Source organism: Aedes albopictus, chromosome 2, assembly GCF_035046485.1.
Source record: "Aedes albopictus strain Foshan chromosome 2, AalbF5, whole genome shotgun sequence".
NCBI lineage: Eukaryota > Metazoa > Arthropoda > Insecta > Diptera > Culicidae > Aedes > Aedes albopictus.
In genome coordinates this window covers 197444027-197450194 of record NC_085137.1, presented here as the reverse complement: position 1 = coordinate 197450194, position 6168 = coordinate 197444027, and positions in this window count along the sequence as shown.

The following is a 6168-nucleotide window of genomic DNA, read 5'->3' as shown; positions in this document are numbered from 1 at the left end:
GCTAACCAACCAATTTTTCCTGATGTAGAGTTGACGGGTGCATATTTTGGGGCACATTTTGGTCTGGGTCATAGACTGGAAGTGCCCATTTTGCCCCATTTTCCCCTACTTCATCGTAAACCTCTTCAACCATCTTCCTGGTCAACTCCGAAATTAAGGAAAAATTGGTTGGTTGGCCGCAATCCATTTAAACTATTTTTTGATCAAAAAACAGTATTTAGGGGAAAGTGGGGCAAAATGGGCACTTCCAGTCAATGACCCACACTAAATGTGTCCCAAAGTATGCACCCGTCAATTCTACATCAGGAAAAATGGTTGATCTGCTGCAGTCCGTTGAAACTATTTTTAATCCAGAAAAACAGTATTATCAGAGGAAAATGGGGCAAAATGGGCACTTCCAGACAATGAAACATAAAAAATGTGGCCCATAGTATGTACCTGTAATTAAACATCAGGAAAAAAATGGTTGGTTAGCCGCAATCCGTTGAAACTATTTTTAATCTAGAAAAACTGTATTATTAGGGGGGAACGGGGCAAAATGGGCACTTCCAGTCAACGACAAAGACCAAAATGTGCCCCAAAGTATGCACTTGTAAATTCTATTTCAGGAAAAACTGGTTGGTTGGCCACAATCCGTTGAAACTATTTTTTTAATGCTTAAAACATTATTTTAGGGGAAAATTGGGCAAAATGGACACTTCCAGTCAATGAAACAAGAAAAAATGTGCTCCACAGTATGCGCCTGTAAATTATACATCAGGAAAAAATTGGTTGGTTAGCTGTAATCCGATGAAATTATTTTTTAATCCAGAAAAGCAGCATTTTAGGGCAAAATAGGGCAAAATGGGCACTTCCAGTCAATAACACAGACTGAGGTAAGCCCCATAATATGCACCTGTAAATTCTACATTAGGAAAAAATTGGTTGGTTAGCCGCAATCAGCTGTAACTATTTTTTATTTCAGAAAAACCGTGTTTTTTAGGGGAAAATGGGGCAAAATGGACACTTACACGCAATTCCGGTGAATGAAACTATCACCATTCGATTCCCTGACCTTTTTCCATTCGGAAAAGTTGGGCTTCAAAGACGGCAATCATCCGCAATAATTAGGTGCCTTTTTGGGTCGGTTTTTCCCCACTGTGCGTAGCCTCCCGATTTTCGCGGTATGGACGATGGTTGGTTCTCTTAGCAGCTGATGCAGATCGTGGTTCATTCGCCTTCTCCAAGTCCCGTCTTCCATCTGCACTCCGCCGTAGATGGTACGCAACACCTTCCGTTCGAAAACTCCAAGGGCGCGTTGGTCCTCTGCACGTAGGGTCCATGTTTCGTGCCCATAGAGAACGACCGGTCTAATCAGCGTTTTGTAGATAGTCAACTTCGTGTTACGGCGAACTTTATTCGATCGTAGAGTTCTGCGGAGTCCAAAGTAAGAACGATTTCCTGCCACAATGCGCCTCTGAATTTCTCTGCTGGTGTCGTTGTCGGCGGTCACCAGTGAGCCCAGGTACACGAATTCTTCAACCGCCTCGATTTCATCACCGTCGATATAAATTCGGGGCGGCGGGCGCGGTGATTCCTCCCTGGAGCCCTTTGCCATCATGTACTTTGTCTTCGACACATTAATGACTAATCCAATTCGCCTGGCTTCACTCTTTAGTCGGATGTACGTTTCCGCCATCGTCTCAAATTTACGAGCAATAACATCAATATCATCGGCGAAACCAAGCAGCTGAACGGACTTCGTGAAAATTGTCCCACTCGTGTTTATCCCCGTTCTCCTTATTACACCCTCTAACGCAATGTTGAACAGCAAGCACGAAAGACCATCACCTTGCCGTAACCCTCTGCGAGATTCGAAGGGACTCGAGAGTGTCCCTGATACTCGAACTACGCACATCACTCGATCCATCGTCGCCTTGATCAATCGTATCAGTTTATCCGGGAATCCGTATTCGTGCATAATCTGCCATAGCTGTTCTCGATCGATCGTATCATACGCCGATTTGAAATCGATGAACAAGTGATGTGTGAGCACGTTGTATTCGCGGCATTTCTGCAACACCTGGCGGATGGCGAACATCTGGTCCGTTGTAGGTTCACCCATAAATCCAGCCTGATATTGCCCCACGAACTCTCTTGCAATCGGTGATAGTCGGCGGCATAAAATTTGAGAGAGTATCTGGTATTGGTAGAGTATTGGTAGTTGATCTGCTCCAGCGGCTTTGTTGTTTTTCAACCGGCCAACCTCGTCCTCAATCTCTTGGAGGTCAGGGGCCGGAAGTCTTTCGTCCTGTGCACATACTCCTAGATCTGTTACCACGCCACCTTCGGTACTTGCAACGTCGCCATTGAGGTGCTCATCGTAATGCTGCCGCCACCTCTCGACCACCTCACGCTCGCTCGTGAGAATATTCCCGTGATTATCTCGGCATATGTCGGCTTGTGGCACAAAGCCTCTGCGCGAGCGGTTCAGCTTCTCGTAGAACTTTCGTGTGTCCTTAGCGCGGTACAGCTCTTCCATCGCTTCGCGATCTCGTTCTTCCTGCTGGCGCTTCTTCATCCGGAAGACTGAGTTCTGCCTGTTCCGCGCCTGTTTGTAACGTGCCTCATTCGCTCTCGTACGGTGTTGCAGCATTCTCGCCCATGCTGCATTCTTCTCGTTTTTCAACTGTTCACATTCGCCGTCGTACCAGTCGTTTCTGTGATTCGGAGTCGCGAAGCCTAGTGCTATGGCCGAGGTACTACCTATGACGGATCGGATGTCCCTCCAGCCATCTTCAAGTGTAGCTGCGCCAAGCTGCTCTTCCGTTGGTAGGGCCACTGCTAACTGCTGTGCGTAGTCTTGAGCCACTTCTACGTTACGCAGCTGCTCGATGTTAAGCCGCGGCGTTCGACTTCGACGCATGGTGATAACTGTCGAAAGTTTTGAGCGCATGCATACAGCGACTATTTTTTTTCCTCCCCTGTTGGGGAAATTAAGCCACTGCGTCCAATAGGCTGAACTTTTGTGGCATGTCCCGTTTTGATATTCGCATCTAGCCAGCTAATTACCATACAGCGACTAACTAGTGATCCGAATCCATATTCGCACTGCGGTATGTGCGGACATTGGTTATATCCGAGAAAAATTTACCGTCGATTAGAACGTGGTCGATTTGATTTTCTGTTTGTTGGTCGGGTGATCTCCAGGTGGCTTTGTGGATATCTTTGCGGGGGAAGAAGGTGCTTCGGACTACCATACCACGGGAGGCTGCAAAGTTTACGCATCGCTGGCCGTTATCATTCGATACGGCGTGCAGGCTGTTTTGCCCGATCACCGGTCGGTACATTTCCTCCCTTCCTACCTGCGCGTTCATGTCGCCGACAACGATTTTCACGTCACGCGGCGAGCAACCATCGTATGTTTGCTCTAACTGCGCGTAGAACGCTTCTTTCTCGTCATCAGGTCTCCCTTCGTGTGGGCAGTGGACGTTGATGATGCTGTAGTTGAAGAAACGGCCCTTAACTCTTAACATGCACATCCTTGCGTTGATCGGCTGCCACCCGATCACACGTTGTCGCATCTTGCCCAACACTATAAATCCTGTTCCCAGTTCATTGGTGGTGCCACAGCTTTGGTAGAAGGTACTACCTTCAAGGTAGCCGCTCGATGCCCGCTTTTCCACACTTTCTGTCCAGTCCAGCAAAGTTCCTGCAACGCCACGATGTCGAAGTTGCGGGGATGTAGTTCGTCGTAGATTATCCTGTCACATCCTGCGAAACCTAGTGACTTGCAATTCCATGTTCCAAGTTTCCAATCGTAGTCGTTATTTCGTCGCGTGGGTCTTTGCCGATTGTAACGAGTCGTATTTTCTCCTATGTTATTCGCAATGGGGATTTTTACGGGTGGCTTATTGGGCCTACGCCAACACTCCTGTCTCGCCGGAGGGCCATCGTGCCAGTTCTGTTTAACGTCCCAACCAACACTGGGACGACCACGCTGATGGGGCTACCACCTTGGATCTAGCTGGGCGTGGTGCAGCGTTTCTTACTCAGCCGCTGGATGCCAGAACAGACGCTGTTTGAGCCGCACCTCCTTGGTGAACAAACGCTCGAATCGTACCTCCTCAATCTAGCTGAAGTCAGAAGGACAACAGTGCCCAGGCTGCACTACCAGCTAAGCACACAACTCTTAGCTGGCGGTCTTTGTCATCGCTTGACCCGTGGAACTTGTGAGGAACAGAGCTATGTTGGACGCTCTCCTTATCGACTCACCGTTTTGCAGCCCACGTACACGTACGTACACGCTGCATTACACGAAAACCACCTGAGTTACTGGTTGAAAATAGTAAACAAAGATCAGCTGTTCCCAGCAAAATCAAATGGGCATATTTTCAACCAGTAGATTTGGGTTAGTGTTCGTGGCACCGCGCTGCGAAACCACTATTTCAAAGAGATTTTTTTAAATCACCTAATGACAGCTGGGCAACTATTTGACAGATCCGCCCAGTACAAAATGCGACGAGGGGTGATTCGACAAATCGTCCCCATACAAACTTCAAACTGATTTTTAAATAGGTTCCTGGGCACCAAAATTCATGAAAATTTGGATTTCTGCTCAGTTTGGCATGCAGATTCAGAAGACGAAATTATCTCAACACCGTTAAGGACAAACGTCTTGAAATCCCGCTTCAACAGTGCATCAAAACTTCAGACGCACAAACCTCAAGAAGCAAGCTTCAGACAATAGTGCATTCCATTATTCTGTTCTCGCTCACTTGTAATAAGCTCAAAATAAGAAACTCAGGTGCGCTGGTTTTGTTTACGAAGAGATTTGTGCGCTCAAAATCGTGATTAGTGCCAAAGTCGGCCATTGTGACGCCCATTTTGGGATTCTAACAAGTCTGTCCTTAAAGAAGCCAATTTAGCGGTTGAAACCCTGAGACATAAGTTTCATGAGTGTCCTCGAGTGGCTGCAGCATGGGAAGGCAAGCTGATGTGTATTGTGAATGGACGAAGATTTTCTTTCAAAAAATTGATGCACCCAGAATTGTACAACACAAACAGAAAACTAATCATGAAACACTTCATTAATTAGGGTGCCTGTACCAGTTATCGCACTACCTACAACTATTTCTACAAAAATAAGAAGACCGTCGAATGTCATCGATATGTCAAATGATTGATTAGTTTTCATACTTTACAGGAAAAATAAGGGTCCAAAACTACTTTAAGTATTTATTACGGCGTGTGCCAATGATAGGAACCCTGTACCAGTTATGGATACATTTGTTAATTTGGGTTCCACTTCGCACTATTTACATGCATTCTATATGGGATTAGCTATAATTGGTACACTATGGCGAAATAGGGTGCAAGGAAGCCGAAAAATTATGGATTTTTTTATTTCTATCGTAATTTGAGCAAATTGTGAAGTTTGAATGATTGCAATCATCTTTTGTGAACGTGATCTATTGTTCACAATTTTTTTCTTGTTGATTTGCATCATTAAAGGTTAAAAATCGACTATGGCGAATTTGAGGTGCTATAGCCATAACTGGTACACAGAGCCTACGTCACTTTTGTCAACAAGTGTGATAACAGAATAGACTAGGTGAACTAGACTTTCACTTGAGCGTTGAACTATAATCGATTGCAATGTAATTAATTTTTAAGAAAATCAACTGAATAAACTATTTTTATACTAAAAAAAACTATAGAAACAATGCTTACAGAGCAAATATTCTGAGACGTGATGCATATTTTTTTGGTTAATTCGATGTTTTTTTCGCGTCCTGACAAGCAATAAAGGGTCTTTTTGAAAAACAATTTCAACCAAATGAAGGGGAAAATATTGCTTCATATAAGCCCCCAAGACATCAAACAGATTTGAATCATATTTTAAATTAAAAAAAAAGTGTCCAAAGTAGCCCCGCACAACGGTACGTTAAAACGTGTTAAAACTTTTTGGCCCACAAATGGTGATAAACGTTCAAAATTTCATTTATTTCGGTTCACTGGTTTCCGAGATATGACTGTTCAAAAATTAGTTGTCTAAAAAAGAGTGTTTTACGGGGACGGTTCTGACATGAAATTTTGCACACTGAGTTCCGAAATTGTGCCAATTGATTAAAAATTCACTGCGTTATAGCAGAAAAGTGCCCAAAATAGAAGCCCTGCCTGCCGAGA